The 17,842-nt window shown below is 44.3% G+C and overlaps 1 protein-coding gene across 2 annotated transcripts in view; it reads right to left on the reverse strand.

The window, feature by feature from the left end:
- The window catches only part of NAP1L1 (nucleosome assembly protein 1 like 1), a 31,956-nt gene extending 22,021 nt beyond the window's left edge, over positions 1 to 9,935 (reverse strand). The window contains exon 1 of one of the 2 annotated variants that reach the window (XM_048938536.1): positions 9,805 to 9,935. The gene's annotated coding sequence lies outside the window, so the exon portion shown is untranslated. The remainder of the gene's footprint in view (positions 1 to 9,804) is intronic. The other variant, XM_048938531.1, reaches the window with a different exon arrangement.
- Positions 9,936 to 17,842: the final 7,907 nt, after the last annotated feature.

A 17,842-nucleotide genomic window follows, 5' to 3' on the forward strand; every position in this document is an offset into this window, starting at 1 on the left:
CGGGAAGGCTCACAACACTAACAGCATAGCTTCCACTTCTCAAAATGCAGCCAGCAAATATATATATATACACATTTTTTTTAAAGCACAAATCAGGACGTCATTTCCCTGTTATTTGAACTGCTATTGCAAAAAACACTGAATTACCAACAAATATAAAGGTGCTCCAAGGCTTCACTTGCATACAATAAAAATAAGAAAGTGGATAAGGATCTCATCTCCACAGGACATTAAAGACAGCACATGGGAAACACTACAAAAAAGAAAAAAAAAAAAAAAAAAAAACACCAAATTCCAGTACAAGCTTTCTAAAGGGTGAGGTTTCAAACTTTCATACAGATGGCCCGAGCTGCCATAGCAATGCGCTCTTTCTCAAAACTGAAAGGTCAGGAGACTGATAACCAACCACAAATTTGGTCAGTTTTAGTAACTCTACAGGATGTACTCAGAAAGTTAGAACCCCTTAAAACCTCAAATCTTATCAAAACTCTACTAAAGTTCAGTGTTTGTCATAATGTTTAAAGTACACTTTACTTTTAACTTCTGTTATAACATTATTTCTTAAAACAAAAAAGTAGAGTCATGTACAAACTAAGAAAGACATCGTCGTGCATTTGTTCACATTAACCTAAAAATCAAAAGCTGTTTCTTCACAAAGTGACTTTGCACAAGTGAGGCTTCAGTGAGCATTGAGTCCTTCCCAGGCAAACCACCTGAACTTTTCCCTGCCCCAGCCTCCCCTTACCCTTGCAGAAAACAGCCTGAGCTTGCACAACAGCACCAGCCATGTTACAGCTAGGAGCGAATGTCCTGGTGAGAAACCCTTCCTTTCTGAAGGTCAGCTCTGAGCACCCAAAGGGAGAATGTAGCTATTAGATTACCTGACATCCACTCAGCCTCAGGAAAGTGAGTCCCAGCAAGGTGAGCTGGGAGCCAGCTGACAGGGTATAGCCCTGAAGGCTGTCTGTGTGCCAGCAGCCCCCAGCTGCCAGCATCCTTGTGGGTACCTGACTGTGCATGGTACCCCTCTGTCCCTTTCAGGAAACCTCATTTCCCCCCTCTAAAGGAATTACTCAATTAGCTTGCAATACCAATGAGTACAAGTTTCTCAAGCAGTTCAAGGGACACAAGTAGGCTTCTTGAGAATACTAAATCCAGGCTACAAACAAGTCTTGTTTGATCACACCTTCAGAAGAAGCCTACTATTTTGTCACAACTAATTTCCTCAACAGTCAATAACTCTTGAGTACTGCAAGTCAGTCAGTCCATCCATAGCACGGCAACCACAGCCTCTTTCTGTCTCTGGTAAGCCTTGGGCAACTGAAAGCAACACATTAACAGAAAACCTCAAACAAGTGAGCTCTGTGTGCAATTAAGAAGTTGCAATAGAAAAATAATAAATTGAGTGGACTAAGTCAGATGTCAGTAAGGAAAAGAGAGGTCCAGCTGGAAGACAGCTAGTTGTAGTTAAAAAAAAAAAAAAAAAAATCAGGATTAAGTACTGTGAGCTGCTATTTGCAATGCATGCAAAAACCTAAGGTGCCAGACAAATTACATCATACCAGCCAAGTTCAACTCACTGAAGACTGGGAAACTCAAAAGGAATACATTCCCTGATGGTTCTTTCAGGCTGCTGTTCTTGCCCAGAACAACTTGAGCATTTTTCTTTACATAAGCTAGAGCCAACCAGCCCCCCCAAAAAACCAAAAGGAGCATAGAGTTCCACCACAAGACTGTCAGTAGATGTTTAAAATAATTGTTTCAGGCAGCTTGCTTTCATTGCTACAAGAGCTTTGCAACTCCAAGGACCTCAGATGCCTAATGCTTTTTCATTCACACAAACACAGAACTAGCTGACTGGTTCAAAAAGTACATGCTACTCTACTGTAAGATGTGTAACTTTGCACCAAATTGTTAGGTACCAAGACCTAAATATATACATATACAGATTATATTATATATAGATATATATATACATATATATCATTCATTTCACAAGTGTTAGTAGAAGCTCTGGAACCAACTGCTAGGTAGAAGAGCTGTTACACAGGAAAGGATCACAGCTTAGGAACAGTTGAGGGAGCATTTAGCTTCCCTTCAAAAAGGAACAACTGAATAATGTATAAGATTAATAATAAAAAAAAAAAGTCGCTTCAAAAGGGAATTAAGCAGAAGACCAAATATTTTCTTTGTTCTTCTGTGATCAAATTCATGAAGTATTTATTATCCACTTTTAATTAGCATGGAAAGTGGCAACAAAACAAGAGGATATCGCACACATCGTTAACATGGCATACAAACTTATTACAAATAGATATTATTCATGTTACAGAAAAATGTCTTCCTGGGAAAGCTGAAGGTCAAAAAAATACCAGTCTCAACTGAGATGGGGAGCCCTGCACTAGAACATCAAGACAACACATCTGTTTGATGAAAGACGTTACTAGCCGCTGAGCTCTCTAGGGAGTATTTCTGTTATTAGTGCCTCATATTTCTTCTGCTAACAAAAGGTTTCTGATTGTTATTGTAGGAGAATAAAAATTAATACATTTAGTTAAATTTAAACCAAAAGCTAGAGTAGATAATTAAGATTGCCTACCCAAATGCAAGCAGAGAATGAAGAGTATGGGCTAACGCTCAAGAAAGCACTAGCATACTACAAAGACTGTCAAAGTGTGATGAAGGGACCAAGGATGTAATGGTCAGCACAAGCAAGGAATCTACATCCCTCAGAGAAACAAGGTGCCACTGGACCCTCACAGTCAGACCAAACCCATCTGCTCTGTTTTATTTTATTGTACAGCAATCAGCTCATTTACCACGTTCAAATAGCCATGCAGCCACTAGCCAGAAACACTCACTGCCACAGGGATAGATGGGAACTGTTAGCAGAACCTTGAGTAAGACCAGTCAGAATTAAAGGGCAAGAAATTCAAATGAGCAGTTGTGTTTCACAAAACAGATTCAGAACTTTTAACTTGTAACTGACTAACATGGTAAGTACTCAGGTCGCCCCAAGGGAGATGCGTGTCTTTGTCAATGGCAGAAACAAGTTTCTTTGCTGACAGTACAATTTTCCAGTCAGCTAAAGCTATACAGTTGGCAAATATTGCCAGAAAAGCTGGCTCTAGTTCTTCTTCAGCTGTGCATACCCCCTTCTTTTCATGAGCAATGGGTGAGTAACTGGAAGATTAGAAGTGACAGATAATTTCTCTTGTACAGCCAGATACGCAAGAGCAGGGTCAGGAGGAGGACACACAAGTGAGATACCTTTAAGAACAACTCAGGAGTCAGGTAAGACAAGTTTGGAGTTACTGTGAAAACATACACTACAGCATCTTGCCTCCTGATGGCAAGATTTGGAACTCTGCACAAGGGAATAAAATAGTCATGACACTGCTGACCCAAGTAGCACAGCATTATTAACCAATTAACTGTAAAGGCCTGCTCGCTGCCCTTCAACCTGCCGTTTTTGTTCTAACAACTACTCCAGTGAAGGCAACAGTTGCAGCCATTTGCAACTATTTCACTAGTACTTACAAGCCTCTGCACAATGCATGTTGTGGCGTGCAAGCAGATTTCTACTCTAAGCTCTCAATGTGAACTCCAGTTACACGATGAGAAAATTAATTCCTCAACATAAAGCAGAATGATCACATACTTAACTCATTTGTTATTAGCAACTGCAAGGCTTCCTTTCATTTGTGTGCAACACTTCTCAGAGCTTTTACCTTAGCCAGTCTTTAAATAAGGAAACAAGAGTCAGCAGACAAATACTGAAATCCTCTAGTTTTGTAACATTTTTCTTATTTAAGATACTGTATCTTTTCCTGCAAGAATAAAAATGCAAGTAACCAAAAAAATCTACACAAGAAAACAGAGTACAGAATTACAATTTGAAATCAGAACTGAATTGTATCTGCAAGTTTGTCTCTGCTACTGATCTGAACTCCCTGATCATGTTCAAAAAGGCGATTAAACACACAATATGGTCTTTGTTCTGGATGCCAAGATTCTGTAGCAGAAAACACACCAATTTCTGTTTAGGATAGTCTTCCCTTATTGGAAAAGTAATCCAGAAATTTAAATTCATCTCTGCAAAACCAAAACATGGATTTACTCTAAACAAACTAACCAGAGTGGCCTATTGCAGTATCTTCTCTTCCATCACTGATAAAACACCTCCCACACTGAAGGGCAAAAATTGGAATCTTCATGTATGAAAATATCTGGAGCTTCTTAAAGTTTTGGCTCTTCAGCCTGGTGAAAAGGCAGCTCCAGGGGACCTTATAGCAGCCTTCCAGTACCTGAAAGGGGACTACAGGAAAGCCAAAGAGGGACTTTTTATAAAGGCAGGTAGTGACAGGATAAAGGGAAATGGCTTTACACTGGAAGAGGGTAGATTTAGACTAGAGATTCAGGAAGAAATTCTTTACTGTGAGTGTGTCAAGACACTGGAACAGGTTGTCTGGAGAGTCTGTGGATGCCCTTCACTGGGGGCATTCAAGACCAGGCTGGATGAGGCTGTGAGCAACCTGGTCTAGGGGAAGGTGTCCCTGCATACAGCAGAGGGTTGGAAGTAGGTGATCTTAAAGGTCCCTTCCAACCCAAACCTTTCTATGATTCCAAAGGGAGTACTTCTCTATGCAGTTTATGTTGGTGCAAATACCAATTTCTTAACAATGCCAAACAAGTAATACACAAATTGGGTTTTAACAAAGTATTTTGGTGGCAGAGAGTGTTTTAACAGCTGGGCAAGATAAACCTGCATACATCAAAGCATCAACTGAAGGAGAGGGTCAGTTGACTACTGAGACTGCAACATAATCAAACACAACCATATTGGCAGCTACGCTATCTGCAAGACTCTGCACCACAACATTAGTGTTTTTAACAAATTTGATTTAGAACACATGTTTTTCCAGCCTCATCCAAGAAGTTAAAAAGGAACTACTTCCTTACGGTTTCACTGTTGTTTTTTTGCTGGAACATCTGATGAATGCAATGTAGGAAATTCATTTACTCTGAGAAGTCATTGGAATTCATAAAATATACTTAGCAACTTTCTTGCTACCTCCGGTTCCATTTTTTTTTTCCCCATAGAAACGAAGCCATTGCTACACTGCAAACCCCCCCCAAACAATCAGTTTTCAAAGAACCCCGCTCTTGCTGCAAGCACCTTTCAGATACTGGAAGAGAGCAATAATGTCTCCTCTCAGCCTCACCTGCTCCAGACTAAACAGCCCCAGTTCCTTCAGTCTCTCCTCATAAGGCATATTCTCCAAGCCCTTCACAAGCCTCGCCGCCCTTTTCCTTGACCTGCTCCAGCACCTCAATGTCCTTTCTGTACTGGGGTGCCGAAAACTGAACACAGTATTCAAGGTGAGGCCTCACCAGTGCCAAGTACAGGGGCAGGATGACTTCCCTAGTCCTGCTCACCACACCACTCCTGATACAAGCTAGGATGCCATTGGCCTTCTTGGCCGCCTGAGCACACTGCTGGCTCATGTTCAGCCAACTGTCCACCAGTACACCAAGGTCCCTTTCCATCAGGCAGCTTTCCAGCCACTCCTCCCCTAAAGCCTGTAGAGTTACCTGGGGTTGTTGTGACCAAAGTGCAGGACCCAACACTTGGCCCCACTGAAACTCATACAGTTTGCCTTGGCCCATTGATCCAGTCTGTCCAGGTCCCTTCTACAGTGCCCTTCTTCCCTCAGGCAGATCAACACTCCCTCCCAACATGGTGTCGCCTGCAAACTTACTCAGGTTGCACTCAATCCCCTCATCAAGATCTTTAATAAAGATGTTCAGTAGAAGCGGCCCCAGTACCGAGCCCTGGAGGACACCGCTCGTGACCAGCACCCAACTGGATTTAACTCCACTGACCACAACTCTTTGGGCCCGGCCATCCAGCCAGTGCTTCACCCAGCTGAGTGTATGCCCATCCAAACTGTGGGCAGCCAGATTCTCCATGAACAAATTTTACAAACTTTTCAAAAGCATTTTCTTCTGAATTTCACTCAGCTGTGATCTTGGCAACAGCAGCAGAACTCAACCAACTCATAACAGCAAAGAAGGCGATAAAATAGTCAAGAGGCCAAGTCATGAAGGTCTCACCAGTTCAACAAAGGCAAGCACATTCCTGATGGCACTGCTTAGCACATGTATGGAACAGAAGTGCTTCGACTGGTACATATTTCACATCCAAAATTGAGATCAGTAATTTCCAGAAGCAGAATATCATAGAATTATGAACTGTTTAAAAAGGCAATGTAAGCTAGTTAAAAGAAATAGTACTAAAATCTAAAGTACCATGTATTAGAAGCAATTCAAACAATTCTATTATTCAAAAGGCTGAGAAATTGGTCTGCAAAGATGCAAGTATAATGGCATGCAGCCCACTAAAGACTTCTATTCAACATGCAAAAGCAGGCAAGATCTGAATTGGATGCCTGGTGACAGAAACAATAAAAACCACGATCGTTAGAGTTTCAGTAATACATCCTTCATAAAAATACTGTATTTGCTGCTGAACACTGTGTCAGAGATTCAAGGCCTAGCAACATGAACATCTGAAAAAAAGAAATAGTTTGAATCTGACATTAATAGCATTTCACAGGTGAGCAATGAGAAGTGACATAAAAATACACATGGAAGTAAAAGCAAACAGACTGAAAACTGTTCTGGGTGTAAATAAGTATTGTGGGTATGCCTTTGGTGGCTTTCTGTGTTTGTTTGTTTTTTTTTTGTTGTTTGTTTGGTTCATTTTTCTTTTCTTCTTGACAGGGTTTTTCTTCCTCCATTCCCACCTCCAAACTTAATCTCTCAATGCTTAAGCCAGCTTTTCAAACTAGAGGCACAACTAAAAAGGAAGCTTTCCCTTAAGGACAACTCATCCGCCAAGAAGCACAGAAAAACCACCACTATTTCTACGCATCTAGTATTAAAGGCTATCTAGAACAAAGCAGTGGACTGAAACGCATCTTACTGCATATTCAGAAAAGACAAATATTCATGATTCTACCCTGTTACGAACTTCCTGCATTATTTTTAAACATTTGATTATTCAGAAGGTCTTCAAATGAATCACCTAACAACTTCTGTGACACCTTCTGGGCACATCTGGTTTTCTAGACAAATACATCAAGGCACCAACCCTACTCTCCAGATTAACAAAGTCAGGTGGTGAGGAAGTGTACTGACCTCCGAGAGGAGCAAGGATCAGATAGATTACATTAACTACATTATAATCACTTCTGAGCTCAAAGTAATTCACAAAAACTGACCTACAAACATTAGTCACTGCAATTGTTTCTCAGATTAAACACCTCCTGTAGAACACAGTTCTGTTCTATTACTTACTAACTGGTTCCTAATGAGAAGCTAGACAGAAGGCAGTCCCCAGCCAGAAGCCAACTCAGAAGACCCCAGAGCTCCAGCGAAACACAGTCACCATTGAGGAGTCTTGTTTCCGGCTGCAAAGTAGGATCTTCCACACGAGTGCCTACTATACCACAAATCCAAAAGCAGTATTAATTCATGGAAGAAAAAAAACATCATTGAAGTTACACTGAGTGTTTTTACAAATACAGAAAAACAAACAGGTATTTAAAAAACACCTACATCTCCATTTTCAGCAACCTGTCCAGCTCCTGAAGCTTTGCAAAGAAGAATCAGACCTTTGACAGTTCTGTTTGAGACACACCATCTTTGCAGCTGGATAAAAGGACTCTTAAGATGAACTGGGTTACTGCCACAAGAACAAAAACAAATAGATACTATAGACATCTTCATTATACCTGTTGGCCTACTGGAACAAACTGGCTTTCACCAAAGGTTCTGATCAAAAATTGCAGACAGAAGATACTTGTCTTACTTCCCCTGAGATTTTCCCTTACTGAAACTCAAACCCTCAAGCTATTTCACTCCCCCGAAGGGATATAATCTCTGTCACAATGAATTAAATTCTCCCTGTTACAAGTGCTTCAATTTCTGGGAGCTAAGTGGATGATTTATGCCAACACTACTGACAGAACAGTAAGCCAAAGTTTGCCTAAAGATCTGCAACTCTGTTGTTACTTTAAAGGAAATGGTGTCTGCCTGGAAGACTTGGGTCTCCCTCAGCGTCGTGGAAATTCTTATAAAAAGCTTCACAATGTAAATAAATGCCCTACCATGCTCTGCTTTCAGTTTCACTTGCGCACAGCTGACAATGAGAATGGGAGGCAGGAGCCAAGAAAAACCAGACCACCCACTTCAGGGCGCTCGCTAAGCAGATCTCCATAACAATTCCCCTGCCTGCTCCCAGGAGCCCCCAGTCTGAGCAGCAGCACAGCCAGCCCATGGCTGCTAGCGCTTCCTGTAGCACCAGGCTGACGGCACAACCGCAGCACTTCCGCACGTGTGCAGCAGTCCCAACGCTTTGCTGCCCTGAAAATGTAAAAGGATCGGGGGCTTTAAGAAGCGACGCGCACAAGGCCCTCCTGCATACACAGATAAACAGTCCCCAGTCACCAGAAGCCAAAGCACACAGTGTGCACAGTACAGGAAGGGAGACTGCTGTTAGGTACCTCCCACACAGCACTGAGGGCACACAAACACAGCTTCAGCTGGGGCCTGTGCTAGGCACTGGTAACAGCATTCTCAGGTGCCCAAAGCCTTCAGTCCTAAGTTTTTGCCCGGCAGAGGCACCTACATCACCCAATTCCAGCGTGTGTAGGCTCCAAATTTTATTTTGCCCTAAAAGTTAGGATAATTAGAAGATTTACAAGAGAAAGGATACCATTCAAGCTCATTCTCATCCATTAAGGAGTTCACCAAGAAGGTTTCAGCTGCTAATGTGCCCCTCAGAACACACCTACAGCCGTACACAGCCTCCAGCCTTCCCTCTTCTCTCAAGCTTTATTTCATGACTGCGGTGAAAACAAATCAGGCGCTAGCCCTTGTTCAACCGATACGGTACCCTCTGCCAAAACCCAACTCCAGCCCAAGCCGTGGGCGCACGGTGCATCGCATAGCTCCATTCCACTCTCACCTTTCTCGAGGGAAGGCAGAGCAGGGACCGCCGGCACATCGCACGGGGCTCCAAGCACCAAATGGACACGCACAGAACTGCAGCGTGCCTGGAGACGAACCGCGCAGATGCTGCCATGTTATCGGTGTATCAGCGTGCAGAGGGACTGTGCCCACTCTTGGGCACCGTACGGGAAAAAAGCTGAAATGCTGAAAGTCTCGCTTGCGAGTGTCCCGCAAGAACAGACAGACCCGCGTGGCACACAGGTAGATAGATATGAATGCGAAAACGCAGCCCAGCCGTAGCTCCCAGCTCTCTACGGCAGCTCCTTCGCCTCTCGGCCACCACCCGCCTGCCGACACCGCCGGGCGCACCGGGCCGAGGCGGCGGTCCCAGGGCACGGCCAGCAGCGACACTCGGCCCGCGGACGAGCGGCGGGAGCGGCCCCGGCTCCCGCCCGGCAGCCCCCGCCCCGTCGCGGGGCCCGGCTCCCGCCGCCGCCATGTGCGCCCGCCGCCCTGCCTCCCTCCCTCCCTCCCTTCCTCCCGGCCTCCATCCTCCCGGCCGGCCCCGGCCCGCGCGGCGCCCCGCCGCCCCACGTGCTGCCGCGGTCCCGCCTCCCGCCGCGCGGCCCGGCTCTCCGCGGGCCGCGGAGCCACGCGCGTTAGGCGTGGGCGGCGGCGGGCAGCACTCCGAGCGGGGCCAACCCGCTCCGCGAGCCTCGTACCGCGCCGCGCGGAACTGGGCCCTCGGCCTCCCCGCGCCCCCCCGCCCGCGTCCCCACGCGGTACCTGCGCGGGCCGGGACCGGCGGTGACTCAGGAGCGAGGCGGAGGCGCCGCGCGGCTGGCGGTAAAAAGACCCGAGCTCCCGCCGCTCGCGCTCATATAGAATTAACGTCACCACGTCACCCCCCTCCCCCTCCTCCGCGCGCCCCGGTCTCCTGGCAACGCGCGCGCGCCCTCTTCGCGCTCCCGCCCGCCGGGCGCGCGCAGGCCATTGGCCGAGGCGGTTGTGGCCGGGCCTGCCCTGCTCTGCTCTGCCCTGCCGTGCCCTGCCTTGCCCTACTCTGATCTGCTCGGCCCGGCCCGAGGCTGTGCCGGCTGCACGGCGCTCCCCTTAGAACGCGTGTTGTTCTTTGTGCCGCTGCGCTCCGGGCCGGGGCGTCCGAAAGCACCGAAGAGCGGTGCTCTGTCACGCAGGGCGGGTTCGCTGGAGCGGCTAAAAGCCTGAACACAAAGGCTGCGGTGCCGCTAACCGCAGCCAGCAGCAGCTCGCCTCGAAAGGCCGCGCTGGGAGCTGCGGTGTGCGGTGCTGCTTCGTCGGTTTCGGCCTTGGACGGGATAGGCGGCCGGGGGCAACCGGAGCGCAGCCCTCCGGTCCTAACCTGCCCCGCTGCCACGGGGCGCACAGCCGCGCTGCTACAGCGCTTGACTCCGAGCGGAGCCTCGATGGAAACCGATGCTTTCTGAGGCTTCTCTTCCACGTGTGTGGGCTTGAGCAACAGCATCGCTTGGCACACTTGCAGGATGCATCCATAATCTGCTCTAAACTGGCCATCCGTGAGCCCCTCTTAACTTCTCTCGGCTGGGACGAGCCGAGGAGTTCAGCCATTACAGGATGGATGGACACACAGGGTGATGGCACAAGAGCTGTAAGGATGAATCACTTATCAGATGCTTAACGTGTGGTCCCTACATTATATTGAATTCTGGCATCTGTCTAGTTTGCAGTCTTAAATGGAGCTTTGTAAATAATGGAAGTTGCAACAGACAGCAAAGGAAGAGAAAATCATGGATCTGCCTGATAGGTTCAGTGCCATCTATGTTAACAATTGCAAAAGATAAGGGATCCTTTCTTCGCTGTACAGTGCCACACCAGTTTTGCTGAAGTATGTTCCAGTGAAATCACAGGCCCCAAAAGCAGACGTCTCTGTGGTAAAAAATAAAAACATACATATCCAATCTTCAAAAGCAAGGTTCGTGGAGAAGATGCAGGGGTATGCTGCTCCACAGCGCACTGAGTTTGAGGAGAAGAGACTGTAACAGCACACAATTTGCCACAGGAAGAAACCACAGAAATGAAAGGAGGCAGAGGAAAGATCCAGGCAAAAGGTTGTGCAGAGTAGTCTAAGCGAGAGACGGATCCAGATAACATGTGGTTCTAAAATAAAAGTACCTGTAGCCTCTTGTAGCTCCAATTTTAAAATCATACCAGTTGCTAACTTGCTTTTCTGAGGTGTCCAATGTTTGTTAATATGAAGAGAACAAAGGTGTACAGAAGGCATTTAATAAAAACAAGCAATTGATTGGTATTTATTGCAACACTGATTATGTTTCATTGCAGACATTCCCTTTATGCAATCAGCTAAAGTGGCAATCAGCTGTAAACAAGTGATGCAGAAGGGTTAGATTCATAGGAAGGCTGGCCTGTCTTGTTTCCCTGCAGCCTGCACCTCATGAGGTGAGCCCCAGCGACCCCTCTAAAGGAGTGGGGTACGTTAGAGATTAGAAGCACAAAAGCCAAAAGCATTGAGCAGAGGTTAAGCTAGCTGACACAAGAGGTCAAGGAGTAAGATAAGCCCTCAAAAGAAATTCAAACTTAGTTCTAGGCTGGAGGGAACGGCATTTTCATCCAAAACTCAGTGCTAAATATGGCCTCAGCATTGCATTGAAAGATAAAAAAGGGAAAGGAAGTCACCTGAGAATGCATTAGATGCCAGTGCAGGTTTTCTTATGTCTTGTAAGTAAACTTTTTTAAAGCTTTAATATGCATCTGTAAGAAACATGCAGGTGTGGACATCGAATGCAGACACAGTGTTTTTCATAGACTCGAAAAGCTTTGTTAAGAGACACTCCGTATAGTGTGGCTGCTGGGGCAGGACTCCTGGGGATAGTGACTTGAGGTGAAATCACTGGTGCAAATCAGAAGAGGAGTTTGAACTGTCTCATCCACATGCTGCTTGAGTATCTTACTCACGGAGCTATTAAATATCAGGGAATCTGATATGTCCCTTGAGTACACAGACCTTATCAGTTGTGCTCACTTTTGAGCCCTTCCCTCTGCAGTTTGCTTCACTGACTTGCGTGTTTGCTGTGGGTAGAGGCTCAGAGCAGTGCTTGTCTCTAAATGGAGACCATGAGAACTCTTGGGGACAGAGCATGAACATGGGTTTGTACCTGGAGGGGTCTGGAGAATGTCAAGCTCTGAAGCCTTTGTAGAAGGCCATCAGTATTTGTGTAACAGCCTGTCACTACACATGGGTTTGACACTCGCATCCAGGCTCAGTCCTCCTGAGCACATCGTGCATCCTACGTCCTTGAAATGCAGTCAGGCTATAGCAAAGCTAAAGCTACACTGCTATAGCTAAGGAAAATGTGTAGGTCATGGAGGTCGGTATGCTTCTGATCAAGAACTCCTTTGTAACAGGGGCCTGTTTATCATTTAGACTGTTCTCAGCCCCTCATACTAGAAGAAATATGCCAAGTTCTTTGGTATGGACCTGAACCTGATTACCTGGATACCTTGTTACCCCTTCTGAGTAGTAGACTCACCTGGCACCTACCACAGGCTCAGTATTACATGACTCGGGCACTTCTCAGCACTGAAAACCTGTAGCACAGGAAAGACTATGACCACATGTTCACTTCTGACCTTAGATGATTTCAAGTCAGCTCACCCCAACAGTTCTTCACAGCACTGATTGCCCAAGGTTACCCTCTGTGGAAACCAGCTGGCAGTGCACCTCATGTGAGCACTGAGTTACAGTGAGGGATGGTGTGAGTGCTCCTTTTTTGCTCCTGTCTGTGGTAGCCAGTTTAGTTACAATCACCACAGAATCTATCATCAGACACTGAAAATGAGAACATGCTCACTGAATTACTTACAAAGCTAAAAGCCTAAGGTCCCCCAAGGGCCTTTTCCTCAGTACCATTTCAAGCCCAAGAAATTCAGTACAGAAGTACTAGATTTACTGGTGCACAATGAAAATAGTGAATCCAAAATATTGCTTATAAAACACTGGATTGCAAAAAGCATTTTTTCAGTTCTTACAGAGTGACAATTCCAAATTACACAGCTAGCCAATAAATGATACAATACAAAGCTGTTGTTATCTCTTCCATGTATTTTTTATTTTCTGGGGAACTACTTGTTTTGTAAAGGAAAGTACATAATCCCAGAAAGCAAGTGGTAGCTTTTAAACAGTGCCACAGACAGCATAGAAAGTTCTGCTGAACTATCACATGGCAAGTCATGCAAATCCCTGTGCAGAGCTGAATGAACACCTCTCACTGATTTGTGTTTTGCACTTGCTTCTGCTTTTGTGAAACGAGAGCAAGTTTTTCCCTAGGGAATGTATTTTCCGGCAGGGTAGCAGCAAACTGAAGAAATCCATTGTAGGTAACCTTTGAGATACTGTAATAAATGGCAAAGAAAAATGACATGGTTTGCAAAAAAATCAAAAGATGAAATGTGATTATACACTTTTTGACATAATAAACCTTCAGCACCTTTCATTCCTTAATATTTTTAACTCACCAGGGATTAAATCGTGACTCGTCTTACATTATAGGGATTGCTCATAGATCCAGCAGGTATAAATCAAAAGTAGCAGGAAAAAAACCTACAAGACAGCCGATGAAATAGGGGTACAGAGTGGAGTGATACTGCGGAAAAAAAAGTAAATGGTAGAGATATATTGAAATCAGTGACAATATGGATGCACAAGTGCTTCAGATGTACTACAGAAGTTAAAATGTTGAGTACAGTGCACTTGGTGTTTTTAGGACCTTTCCTGGGAGCTGAAAAATACTGATTTATTTTTAATTTTTGCTCACCGTTAAATAATTCTGTCAGGGAAAAGGAAGGGAAGGGAAGGGAAGGGAAGGGAAGGGAAGGGAAGGGAAGGGAAGGGAAGGGAAGGGAAGGGAAGGGAAGGGAAGGGAAGGGAAGGGAAGGGAAGGGAAGGGAAGGGAAGGGAAGGGAAGGGAAGGGAAGGGAAGGGAAGGGAAGGGAAGGGAAGGGAAGGGAAGGGAAGGGAAGGGAAGGACACAGTGGTGCTAATTGAAATATTACTGTAGAATTGACCTTTTTAAAATAAGTTGTATGTGGAAGCTGGTAAATTATTAATTTATTACATTGGAGTAAATCTTCTCATAATGCATATAAAGTAAAATTGTTACATAAAAGACAGTAAGTAGAAGAATCTGGTATCTCATTTAGTGCTTCTCGTCAGCCTTAACAGATCTAACTATAACATGACAGTGAAACTCTATACAGACAGGTGATTTTTTCCAATGTCATTGGTTACTTCATATGATAAAATGCCATGAAATGTCACATAATGGTTGTTTTGCTGCGGTCTTGCAAGGATGTGGTATATTGTCCAAAGGCTGCACAACTTCCTCATGGTTACCTTATAAATGAAAAAATCAAGGTCATTCCCTTGAAGTTCTCTGGTTCTTTGGCATTTGCAGACTTCATGGTTAGGAGTTCTTTTTTTTTTCCTTTTTTTTTTTTTCTTTTTCTTTTTTCCAGGGTAGCACAGTGTACTATCCACTGCCAGAACTCTCTGTTACAGCTAAAAATGCCCACAGAAGCACCCCTGGCAGGAATGAGATATATATTCAGCTCCAGTCTGGGCAAGAAATAGCTTCCCTGTGCCATGAACAGTTCTGAGCTCTATGGAAAAAGTAGCATTCCAAAAAGGGAGTAGAAGACAATATCGCAATCCATGGGCTGAGATCTTGCCCTTCCTTTTCTCTCCCTGAAATCACAGATGGTACAAATCCAAACATTCTATTTACACAAACTTTGATTGCTTTATTTTGATTTTTTACCACTTCAGTATGCCTTTGCTTGAATTAATTCTGTTTCTGCAATTAAAAATCAAAGTAAATCCAAAATCTTGCATTTTATTATTTTTAAAAGTCAAAATGACACCCTGACAATTTTGGGACATTTTGTCCCATGCTGTGTTTTAAATATAGTTGAAACATTCACCAAGACTAACTCTTTTGAACGAGCAATTTTTCATTTCCAAAGAATTGGCAATTACCAGTTTAATCTCTGACCTTGCCCTTCAAAAAAATAAGATTTCCAGCAGCTCTAGTCAGTGTGATCTGACACAGAAGAGTTAGTTCCTTCCTCCCTGGCAACTTGATTTCTCAGAAGATGGTGAATTTTAGTAATCACAGACACAAAAGCAGGCTACTTACTTTTCCCAGTATATTTTTCTAAAACTTTGGGTTTTTTTCATCAACATAGACAGTATTTTTGCCTGAAGACAACATCACAAACCATCACGGAGTACAGGTTGAAAGGACTGCAGCTACTCAACTTCAGTCAGCAAAAATCTTAAGGCTTTATATAATTTAGTGTCTCAAAATTATAGTTTGAAACACTGCAGCACTTCAGGTGGCTGACATTCAAAGACTGATCACTCACATAACTAAAGCTGTCTGAAGAATGTCAAAGAAGAGATATGAACTAGCTGAAGTAAATTTGTAAGAGAAGGAGGATATTTAGATATTCTTTGTGACGTCATTTTCTATCTTTAATCTTGCACAGCTTCCTCTATATCATTGACCTTAGGCTGGAGTTGGGTGGTAGAAAGAGGAAAGGGAAGAGTATTCAGCTAAAGGTCTAAGAGTTTTTGTCAACATCAACAGCAGTATCTGACATTCTCTCTGCTAGATCCACCCCACTCTGTTGCTGCAACCCTTGGGTAGAAAGGGCCCAACACAGGGACCTGACCTCCTCAAGGAGGTTTGCTGCTTAGTGATTCTCAGGTCCAGGATGTTGTTGAGGTCTGACAGTCAAACTATTTCCTGTTGCTCACCAGTGATGTTACTGCGGAGACCTGGAGTTTATCAAGCATTGCTTTGGACAAGGGTGTGAGGGTCTTAGTGGAGTGTTGTGAGGCCACTCTCAATCATCTTTGAAAGGCTGTGGCAATTGGGAAAGGTTTCTCAGGACTGGAAGAAGGCAAATGTCAGTCATGGTCAGGAAAGGCAAGGAGGAAGACGCAGGGAACTGTAGACTAGTCAGCCTCACCTTGTTCCCTGGGAAGCTAATGGTGCAAATCCTCCTGGGAACCATTTCAAACATGCAAGACAAGAAGGTGGTTAAAAGTAATCAGCATGAATTTACAAAGGTATTGTGCCTGCCCATCCCAGTAGCCTTCTATGATGAAATGACTGACTTGGAGAATGTAGAAAAAGTAGTGTATGTTGTCCATTTAAACTTAGTGTTTTGTAAACACAGTTGATAGCTGATGACTGATGATTAAATGCATGGACACTGAGGTTTACTGGAAATGAGCAGAATGGCTGGACCCAGAAGACTGCAAACAGCATGAAGTCCTATCAGAAGCCAGTCGCTGGTGGTGAACCTCAGCAATCAGCACTGTGGCCAGTGCTGTTTAATGTCTTCATTCATGACATGGGTGGTAGGACAGAATGCACCCTTGGCAAATTTGCAAATCTTAATACAAAACTCAAATACAAAAGAGTGCTGGCTGTTAAATCAGATGGTAGTACTGCCATTAAGAGAGACCTTGGGAGGCAGGAAAAATGGGCTGGCAGGAACTCGTGAAGTTCAACAAAGAGAGATGTAAAGTCCTATGTGCAAGGACAAGACTGGGGACAGCAGTCTGGAAAGCAGCTTTGCAGGAAAGGAACTGGGGGTCCTGGTGGGCCCTTACCACACAAAAAAAAGGCCAGCAGCCTGTCGCATGGCATTAGGAAAAATATGGCCAGCAGGTCAAGGGAAGTGGTTCTTCCTCTCAGCTTAGCCCTTCTGAGACACAGCTGGAGTGCTGAGTTCAATTCTGGGGTCCCCAATACAAGAAGGACGTAGATATAGTAGATCAGGTCCAGTAAAGAGCCATGAAGAAGGCTAGGGACTGAAGCATCTCTCCTGGGAGGAAAGGCTGAAAGTTCGGTTTGTATAGCCTAGAGAAGAGAAGGCTTGAGAGTAATCTTTTCAAAGTCTGTGAATGTAACATTCAGACTCTTCTTAAAAGTGCCCAGTAAAAAGAAAAGAGGTAATGGGCACCAACTAAAAAAGGGAAATTCCACTTAAACATATGAAGAACTTCTTCACTCTAAGGGTGATCAAACACTGGAAGAGGTTGACCAGAGGGATCACGAAGTCTTTATCTGTGAAGATATTGTAACCCCAATTGGACACAGCCTGCAGCAGCCTTTTCTAGCTGTTCTAGCTTTGAGGAAACTCTTCAGAGTTCCTTCCAGACTTGGCTTTTCTGTGATATTTAAAAAACACTTTGTTGCATTTGATGTCTGGGGAGGTAAGGTTAAGAAGCTATGAAAGACATCCCAGTTAAATTGCAATGAAAAATGCAACACAATACCATTAATTTAAAACTACTATAACAGTGACACAACACGTATAACATAAACAGCACTCACACATCTGCCTGATTAATTACAAAATGTTCACGTAAAAGGTGGACCAAAGTTATTCTCCATGATTTAGATGGCAGATTTGCATGGAGACAAAAAGTCTTCCTATTTGGGGAAGTGAAAGTTGGCTATGTTGTCTGCTGTTTATGTATTTATTTTAAAGAAAGACATGCTGGCTTCTAGTCACAAATATAGCATTTTCATGTTCTGTGGAAGAGCAGATTGCTTCTGCACCACTTAGTCTTATCATCTCTATGTGTTTCATGTCATATACATAGGCTCATTTCAGTAATTTTCTTACAAAGCATAACCGTTCAAAAGCTGACAGTATTTATGAAGCTGGTTTATGTGTGGTCGTGTTTTGTTGCCTAATGTTGCTGCTTTTACTTTTCTTCTTTCTCTGT

This window comes from Lagopus muta, chromosome 1, assembly GCF_023343835.1.
Source record: "Lagopus muta isolate bLagMut1 chromosome 1, bLagMut1 primary, whole genome shotgun sequence".
Classification (NCBI taxonomy): Eukaryota; Metazoa; Chordata; class Aves; order Galliformes; family Phasianidae; genus Lagopus; species Lagopus muta.